The sequence below is a fragment of the Hirundo rustica genome, chromosome 9 (assembly GCF_015227805.2).
Source record: "Hirundo rustica isolate bHirRus1 chromosome 9, bHirRus1.pri.v3, whole genome shotgun sequence".
NCBI lineage: Eukaryota > Metazoa > Chordata > Aves > Passeriformes > Hirundinidae > Hirundo > Hirundo rustica.
Window position 1 is genome coordinate 21990153 of NC_053458.1, and position 10171 is coordinate 22000323.

The 10171-nt window shown below is 40.1% G+C and overlaps 1 long non-coding RNA gene across 3 annotated transcripts in view; it reads right to left on the reverse strand.

The window, feature by feature from the left end:
* LOC120756726 (uncharacterized) overlaps positions 1-9931 on the reverse strand; it is a 187954-nt gene extending 178023 nt beyond the window's left edge. For all 3 annotated transcript variants that reach the window (XR_005702230.2, XR_005702231.1, XR_009208138.1), the window contains exon 1: positions 9780-9931. This is a non-coding gene — a long non-coding RNA (uncharacterized LOC120756726). The remainder of the gene's footprint in view (positions 1-9779) is intronic.
* Positions 9932-10171: the final 240 nt, after the last annotated feature.

Genomic DNA, 10171 nt, shown 5'->3' on the forward strand with positions numbered 1-10171 from the left:
CAACTGCCTTGAACCTTACTAGTACAAGGCTACATCATTGCTTCTCTGTTTTCTACAAGACCTATTAGCCCATTGTATTGGAAATTTTCCAGCTTGTTCCTTACAAATCCTCAATACAATTCATTCTGCTCACACGCCAAGAGATTTTTAAAAGTTGTACCATTTATTACAATATTAATCCAAGGAATTTAACTTCAGCCAACAGACAGACAATCGTGTGATTCCCCTTATCCTGTTCCACTTCTTAAAGATGCAAAAGATTGTTCCTCTTTCCAGGAATTATCAGTCCTCCACCAAGCTTTTCAATCTTTCCTTGGAAGCATATCTTTCAGGCATTTTTTCAGGAAAAAGTTTGCGAGAGAATTTGGAGAGTTTCACAAATGATTGACACTGTCAGCACTGGACACTTGGCAGTAGAAAAGAAAAACTACTTGAGCGGAAGTATACCAGAACTGAAGAAAGACTTGCAGACAAAAATACATGTCCCAGTTTCTCACTGCAGGCCAATAGTGGAATGGAACAAGCGACACGTCCCATGGTGAAGCCTGCAGGTATCATAGCTGGTCCCTAGGCAGCCATGCTTTGGGACAGCAAGGATGTGCTTGAGTGATCCAGGCACTGTGGACACTGACGGCACAGGTGTGGATTAGGTCAGGTAGGAATGGGAGGAGGAGGAGAGAGCGTCAAGATTAAGGAATTGTAGTACTGATAGATAAGAAAAGAGCACTTCATAGATTCCAGTGAGAAAAAGTTTAGAATGGTTGTGTGAAATGAAAACTTGAAAAAAAAAAAACATAAGAGAGAATACAAAAGTATTAGATGGTGTCTCAGGAGAGATTAAAAAATATAATTCAACAAAAGGAGGTGAGATATTTTGCAGGAATAGGGAAAAGGGGGAAAAACAGTATCTCAGAAAAAGGATCACGGAGGAACACCAATAACTGGCATGCAGCTGTTGTACCCCTTTTGCTGCTCACTTCCATATTTGATAACAGCCCTTTGCAATCATTGATTCCTGCGGTTTAGACAAATATGGCATAATGACAGCCAGCTGGCCTTACCTCAGCAGCAAAAGCCCTATGGACCCAGGTACCCATCTTTTCCAGACCCTCATTTTTAAGTCAGCAATCTGGCTGCGTTGCCTTGCTGTGACTCTACAGGTCAGACTCTGGACTGGAGTCCACTCAAGGTAGGCTTATACTGCACCAGAGACTGGCAACACCTGGCACATCACTGGCCTCATTCCCTTACACACAGCTAAGGGCACCTGTCCTGCTTCCCCTGCTCCCTGGGTAAGATATTAGTGATGAAGCACATCGACTCTGCCAGCCCACTCTCAAAATAAGCTTTCCTGCTTCTAGCATTGGAGCAGGAACTGAGAGATAGAAGGATCAAAAATGTAAATACATTTTGCTTGTACAACTATGAGGATTTCTTCCCCTCCTTGTGGGTATTCTGCAGATTTGAAGAAGTTGACTGTTTTGAAGGAAAAATAATGTCTGAGAAATCCATTGTGAATTCAGGCAAATCAGTATTAGTCACTTCTAGCCGGAGCAAGATAAAAAGCCTTAAACTTTTCATTGCTCTATTTATTTATTGAAATGTTTTGTCTCTGGTTGGAGTTTTTGAGGATGAACATCCCATTGCTGCCAGCATGCTCAGACAGCCATGCCCATGCACAGCTGCTGATCCCATGTCTCACCATGCGGTTGCCTGCACTGCCATATCCAAACAAATAGTCAAATTTTTGTTCTCCACTTTGGTTAATCAAGATTTTTCATTTCTTTTATTTTAAGAAATGTTCACAATATATACTTATGCTATAGCAACTCTTCACTGTGTGATGTCTTTATATGCACAAGAGGATGTGCCTCATCCAGGAGGCTTTAGACAACAAGTCATTGCAGTGCCTGGCTAAATTCTTTCATCCTCCTGAAATAACATTTTTAAGTTGCTTTGTCCTAAGACAGTAATAGTCAGACTGCTTTTGCCTTCTGCCTCAAAACTTAGCAAAAACTTAGAAAAACATGAACAATAAAGGCATTTGTGATTTTCTAACAAGCGGCAAAAACTCTTTTCCAGGAGTTAATTTTTTTCATCTCAGTTCTCTTTTCTTTGAGCCAACTTCATTTTTTTTCCCCAGACTGTTAAGAGTTCATAAAAAAATCTTCTGGCTTCTAGCAAACTTATGTTCTACTTTCATCTAGAAAGGCATAAATGTGTGGAGCCAAAACCACAGTATTCACCACTATTGGAAACAATCCGTGTGGGTTTTTTTACATTCCTGTTTGCAGCGTCCGGTACAAAACTCAGTACACAACCACAGCAGTAACCTTTCCAACTGTCCACACACACCGTGCTCTGGGTAAACACTCATTTATAGCAGCAGTCTGTGGAGGGGTTTTTTTATGACTGGGATCAAAATAGCTCCTTCAACTTGTACATGTGAATATTGCCTTTATCATATAACCAAGACTCCAAAATTAGAATTACAGTGGGTATTTCTGATGATCTGAAAGATTTAACATCTCTTTTCTCATAAAAAATTTTATTTGAAATAAAAAATTAATGCTCCCAAATCTAGTACTACTGTACACAACATAGGAAAGACACAGTAATTCGGTATATCAATAAATTTTTTTAAAGAATATTGAGCCAAAAAACTCCATACCCACCAATGAGACATTGGAGAGAATTTTTTAAAGGCTCTATGACAGGTCCATTTTTTATATTGCTTTATATGGACAGACCTGACATTCAGGGCAGCTCGGGTTTAGAAATCATCCTTCCTTCAGATCCTCTATCTTGAAGAACAGCACTTCAACATGCAATGAAGTCTAAACATTTTGTATAACTGAACTTCCTTGTCCTGTTCCCCTTCAATAAAATAATGGATTAACCATAAAATAGTAGGACAAGCCTTTTGCGATATCCAGCTAAGCTGCATCATCCACGGATCAAAACAGGGGGGAAAAATTGGGATCTCAGATTAATTTCATTCATTATTTTCAAGGAAATACATTGACCATGTTTGTATAAAAAGCTCTCTTTTAATACAGATTAAACAAATATAAAATAATTCTTAAATTACTACATTAACTTCAGACTGTGTATTTGAGTTCACCCAAAAGAACCTGATAGGAAAGCTAAGCCCCACCTTCTTCCATCTGGTTTGGTTTGTCCTGAAACCATTTCCCCCCTCTTCCTTTCAAACACATTACTTCAATCACTGAACTGTAAAGGTCTGGCTTTATTTAACATCTGTGCTTTGATGCACGCATGTAACTGGAAGATTGTAAAGCTTTCTGCTAAGCAGCATTTATATTGCAAAGAACATCTTTAAATTGGGTAGGATTTGATTAGCTGTTGTCAGAGGTCACACACGAAACTGATAGGCTGGGGACAAAATCCATACTCATCTTCTGTGGACACCACTGAAGAGAAGGTTTGACAGTGACAAACCATTGCTTCAGGGACCTGTTGCAAAATTCAGACAGCCCTGAGTCACTTTCTTGCTTCCTCTAGAGACCTCCAGTAAGCTTGACTGCTGCTTTCCCCACTTAGAAAAACTAAATATTATATTCTACAAGCTGTTTTATTGGATCCAAGGGCTTCAATTGAGGAAAGGGAAATAGATGTCTGTTTGATTTATAAACACTACATACAAGCACAGGAACATGAGCAAAAAGAGACAGCGTCCACACAGAAAGCATTTCCTGCACTGCTTCAACTTCCCTTCAGACTGAGGCATTACCGGAATCTATGGGGTTTTGTCCTACACAAGAAAACAGTATTTAATCATAATAGAGTCCAAGAAAAACATGCATGAAAGGTGAAGATTTCACTATAAATGATGGCACCCAATCACACACCTCTTCTCACTAATTACAACTGGCTCTCCTGAAAATTTCCAGGCATTTTGAGAAGCAAGTCTCTCCCTGAGGGAATCTACATAAAATCTGAGTAGCCTGATCAAAAAACATAGCATCTTTAAAGTATGCTGTATGTCCTCAAGGGTAAGGGGATGCTGCCTGGCACCAACTGATATAGACAGGCATTTTTATTCACTTGCACCTTGCTCAAAATTAATTTGTTTTCTATATTTGCTAATTTTAAAATGTTGGTCCTTCTGAGAGCAAGCTAAGCTTTTATCTTTCACAAGAAGCAGTATAGAAACATGCCTCATAAACATATCTGCAGGAAACCAGGGTTCAACTGCGTTAGATCCAGAATGAAATAAAATGTGGCAAACTAAAAAAAATAGTTTGAAGAGTAATTTCAAACACAGAAAACTTGATGGCAGTTTGTTCAGTTACTGTCTGGACTTGGATTTCCAGTGTTTTAGGAGTGTAAACTGAATACATGACTTATGCACCTTTGACCATTCCAAGTAGTAATAAAACCATCAAGGAAAACTGGATAAATTAAATCCATTACGTTAGCTCCAAGGATACAGTATTTGTTTTCTTCCAGGTAGCTGCTCAGGTACAGGAAACCTGGTGACATGAGATGCTTGCTCTCCACTACAAAGGCAAAAAAGACCACCTCGTTCAGACACATTCCAAACTTGTTACCTTTTACCCTAAATTTGGGAACTGAATGAGATCAGTAGTACTTTTCATCGCTGTTTCAGGAGAAGGGTTTATTCTTACGTGTAATACCCAATTCAATATTCTATCTGAATATATTTAATATGAAATTGCCAAAAGATAGTGCATACAAGCACAGAACAACTAAATCTGCACAGCAGAAGACAGAAGAGAATGGACTGGCATCAGAAACCCAGACTGGAATTTACATCTTTGCTAGCGCAACTTGCAGTTCACTTTTTTGGGGTGTGAGGTTGGATGGGGTGGGGGAAAAGGTAAGAAGTTGGGTTTGTTTTTAGGTGTTTGGGGGTTTTAAGATTAAGGAGTGAATGAATATGAGACTGTAGGTACAGATTCTTTGGCAAATAAAAACACACAACAGTTCAAAAGAAAATAAGAAATCTTAGTTTCTTGACACATCCTTACAAATAAGATGTATATAACCTAGCAGAAGTCAGACATGAAACCAGGCAGCAATCAAGAGCTTATCATGCAAAATTGTTGCATAATAGGTCATTAAATTAGCTGTAAGGTTCTCCAAACTGACACAGGATAACATCATTAAAACACTGATTTTATGCATGGCTGAGACTCTAAGAGTGGCCCCAGGAGAGAGGGAGGGTGCCTGCACTGGTGTCACCGGGGCAGCCGCATCGTTTGAGAGCTCACCCTGACGGAGCAGGTCAGCACCCAAACACCCTGGGCATCCAGGGAAGTTAAGGATTTAAGTTTGCAGTTTAGGCCACCTTATTGAACTTGCAAAGGAAAAAAAAAGTATCACTCTGGGATGACAGCAAGCAGTGACCTTATGAGAGGGAGCCTGAAAGAACCTGATGAAGGATGTTGCTATCACGCATCCTTCAGCTCCATCACAGCTCCCACACAAAACAGAAAAGTCTTGTGCAGCGCCGCTGTTTCAGTCTGTCAGTAGTGCCTCAACACCTTGGGGGTGTCTCACCTTCCAGTCAGCTCTCAAACCACAAGAGGTGAGGGTGAGCAAGCTGCCAGCTCTCACTCCAGGCTAGAGAGCCTCCAAAGATTTTTAAGCAGAAGCCACGCAATTCCATAACACGGATGATGTTATGGTGGACTTCAAATAAGTCACAGGCCTATTAAAAAATGAAACTAGCAAATTCTGAAAGCTAATTCCAGAAACAGACTACCTGCGGCATACACTAGTCTTAATTCTATATTTTGACAAGTTATTGGAGGAGAAAGATGGTTCCAAAAATTCTTTCTCTACAGAGGGCATTGAAAAATACACATGGTAAGCAAAGTTGAAAAGAAAAAATAAAGTCAGGGGTTTTTTAAATATCAACTACAGCAATTTTAATGCTATGCAAGGCTCAGGGAAAAAAGTTCAATTTCTAAGTTGAATTAGTCACATTAGGTTCAATAGGGTGCAGAAATTGAAGTCTGAAATCATACTTAATGATACATAAAAATTACTGCTCTTTGGTAAGTCTAAGAACTTCCTAAGCAAGAAAATGACCCTGTTAAAACACAGGTATAATACTGAACACCCAGCTTTCAAGTATTACCTAAATACATGGTGGGTTGAACTGGTCACATGGAAAGCCAGCTCCTTATCAAGTTGCCTATCGGGATTCAAATGAGCATTATTTAAAGTAAATCAAAAAATAATCAGGTTAAGTGAAAGGACTGCTGATTATTAGCAACCTCAGATATTAGATTATGCAACATACCGATAAACCTTTATTTAGGGGCTCATTGGTTCCTCATCAGGCATTCTGAGTAAGGTGTTAAGCAATAAAGTCCTCACTAACACAACAAGAAACGTTACAACTTCAAAAAAAGGTTTTAAAAAGAGATAATTCTCACTTGGTATCTTTAGGCAGCTATTAAAAACAGGGTCCCATTTCTAAATCTGTGTTCACAACAGCTCTCAGAAACAGCCACTGGAACTTTGTATCCTATACTAGAAACTTCATCCCTTGAAGCAATCTTTCACACATTGCTTCTGTGCTTATCTATAAATATAATGAGCAATCAGCCCCCACAGTGGTGCCTTGCTGTCTGTCTAGAACTACTCCTCTATTGTAAAATTTTCAGACCGTTAATAAACAGAGCAGCCAAGCTTGCCTCAGAGTTTAATCTCACAATATCTATACTGCACACATACCCATATATCTTTATGAGCAGATACTTGGAACAGAAACAAGCCTTAGCAGAGATCTGCATTGCAAGCTACAAATCAGAAATGCAGTTTTTGATGACCTTTCTTTATATATATAGAACAAAGTACACTATTAATAAACAAACATATGCACTAAATTCTCAGGATCAGCTTTATAGCATAGCTGTCCTTATGAACACAATATTAGGTCTCTCTCAAAAACCACATTTGTTTAATAAAGAAAACTGTGTGGCAGAGTACATCTGCAGCCATACTACCAGAATATACATATATAAATTGGAGACTATGAATGCATATTGTGATACAGAAACGCTTCATTTCTGTTTAGCCATCTACCCCAAAGGGACACAGCTGTGGATCTCTTGTTCCTCTTGAGTTTTTCCATCATGTTCTAAATCCAACACCTGCTTTAAATCATGCAGTCCACTAGAGGTTAAGAAAGCTCTTAGGAAGACCCTTTCAAGTTTCAACTGCTGGAGCTCTCATAGGCGGCATTAAAGACTTATAATACCAGACATGGACACAGTCCCAAGTCAGAAGCTGGGACCAGCCACAGGGAGATGCCAATGGGCAGTCAAAGTGTCTGGATTCAGCAGGGCAGACATGCATTGCAGCTTTCCACCCCTTGCAGATGCATTTAGGAGAGGCACCACCTGTTCACCCAGATGTCTCCATGCTCCTTTCACAGACAAATCATCAACCAGCCAACCAATCCTGATTGTGTTTTGAGAATTTTAGAATTAGTGGATACTCCAGATAGAAAACAACACTCAAACTTATTGTATTTCATCTAGCCACTGTAATCCCATCAATTAAGTTGGATCTGTGCTTAAAGGAAAGAATCCCAATGAAACACAGAAGAATCCAAAATGAAGTTGTTGTAATTTTTTTCAGGGTATTTATGCTCTCTGTAAGTTATTTTACAGCTTGACCTCCTTTTTTTCCAAAGGGGTTTCTCAACCCCAAGACAGGCACTGCTCTGTTAGCTTTACAAGGACTACTATCACACTATTCCAGTCACACAGGCCAAATTCTGTGACATTGTTCAGGTTACATAGCTGCCCATTTTCTTAGTTCCTGGTATTAAAGGGAAAATAAGTGTGATCTTACCTTACATTACTAATGTAATCATAAATACCTAAAGAAAGTACAACATAGATCAGCTAAACAAATCTTAGGCTTACAACATATAGTTCAATTAAAGTGCCACTCAGGTCAAAGTTTGAGAATATTTTGTAGTTTAGGAACATGTACAAATATTGCCAACTTACATAATGAAATAGGTAACTTGAAAATAGATATAACAAGAGCTCATTAATATATGAGCACTTGCAGCTCATACACATTTGCAACCTTGTAACTGAGACCATCTGAAATGAACAAAACCTACAGCTTTCCGTTATTACAAACAATATGTGATGTTTAATTGGTATTTGGTTTAGGTTATTTTTGTATGTGTTCGTAGATTGGTTGAACTTCCCATTTTGACCCTTATTTACTAGAAGGGGCTTGCGTGCTGACGCAAACTGAATGCATATCATTTCCTCTGCACTTATTTTGTATGTTTGTGTTTGTAATCAGTTTCTAGTTGAAGGGAAACTAAAAAGTTATGGAGGAAACAGAGCCTTTTCTGTCCCAAAAACATGCTTTCACAAATACAGAATATTTCATTTGCCTATTTGGGTGTTTTTATCCCTGTCCCCTATATTTTCAAAACCCTTTTCTGTCCTTTTTCAAAAACTGGGTTCTGCTAAGTGGGAAAAGAATTTATTCAGTTCTGCATTTGGGTTTTTAAAAGTCTTTTTAAACCCATAATTGGTAAAGTGAGCTCAACACTAAATAAAAGTAGATTCCCGAGAACATGCATTTTCTTTAAGTTTTGCATTAAAGACCCACAGATTGAACACACAGAGGTTGTTTGTCTTGCATGTTACACAGAGCACGGCCTTTTTTCAATGTCTATTTCGTAAGCTGTTTTTTTATTTGTTCCCATGGCATACACACACTGATGGCCAAGAGCATAAATTCTTGCAGTTTTCTCAGACTCAGAGTTCCTTGCCTATGCCAGTAACTACCATGTTACTTTTGCTTCAACAATTCATTCTGTAACCAAATTCCTCTATCAAGAGAAAGTGATCTTCCTGGAAAAATAGTAAGGTGTGGATAAAAACCACCTATTCAAGCTTTTGATTATTTCAAGACTAGCTTCTTAAACTTAACTTCATTTTGACCTCAGTCTCAGTGTATAAAAATTCCACAGACAGACTTTAACTTCACACATTGAAATAAACCTGCTTCCCCCTCCCCACCACCCTCAATCCAAGGAACTGCCACTAACTGGTTTCAGGTGCAGCTCTGATGTAAAGTAATTGCACATTCACATTCCCTTTCTTTGTCCATGCTGCAGAGGGAAGTGATAAAAATTTTTGAATTCAAGTAGAACTGGTAAGGAAAAGGAAAAACAAAATCTTACTAGTACCAAGAAAAATTGAATGTATAATTGGATTATCAACAATACACAACTTCCAGAAGGAAAGACAGCCACTGACAATTTATCCTCCTTAAAAAGCATTAAACACTTTCACCTACTTTTTAAAGACAAGTTTAGCATAAGAATATCTTACCTGAGCTCAGGATCTGTGACTGCACCAGAAAAACAAATCCTTGTGAGACAACCTTGGATACCAAGAGCATATACAGGAGACAATGGCGCATTCAAATTTCCCTCACGAACACTTGTTGGGAATCACCTCAGCCCGTAATTTACTTTGACAAAACCTTTCCCTAGTTTCCCTGGCCACACCCTTTAAAAGCCCAAGCCTCCTTTCTGTGTCAAACACGCTTGTGCAGCCACTGTCCCCAAAATGCAAGAGCAATTAAGTAAAGAGAAGAGCCTGGGGCAAGAGAGCAGAGACTGGGCATACCCAGGGAGGTTCTCCCAAACACACAGCAACTGCCTTCTTTAAGCGTGAAGGCAGAGCCTTTAAAAGCTCAGACTCCAACTCTTCAGGAAGAAAGGAAACTTTCCCTACCTTAGTACACCAGCTCCTCACGGGGCACTGCCAGGATCCCCCCACAACGGGTTTGCTGCTGGCTGGAGACTGGTCCGGTACAGCTCCTGCCGGGGCCTGAGGGTGGGCTAGGCTCCGGTGCAGCCCCGCAGGTCCCAGCGCAGCCCCTCAGACCCTGGTGGAGCCCGCAGGTCCCAGGTGCAGCCCCTCAGACCCTGGTGGAGCCCGCAGGTCCCAGGTGCAGCCCCTCAGACCCTGGTGGAGCCCGCAGGTCCCAGGTGCAGCCCCTCAGACCCTGGTGGAGCCCTCAGGTCCCAGGTGCAGCCACTCAGACCCTGGTGCAGCCCCGCAGTTCCCAGGTGCAGCCCCTCAGACCCTGGTGGAGCCCTCAGGTCCCAGGTGCAGCCACTCAG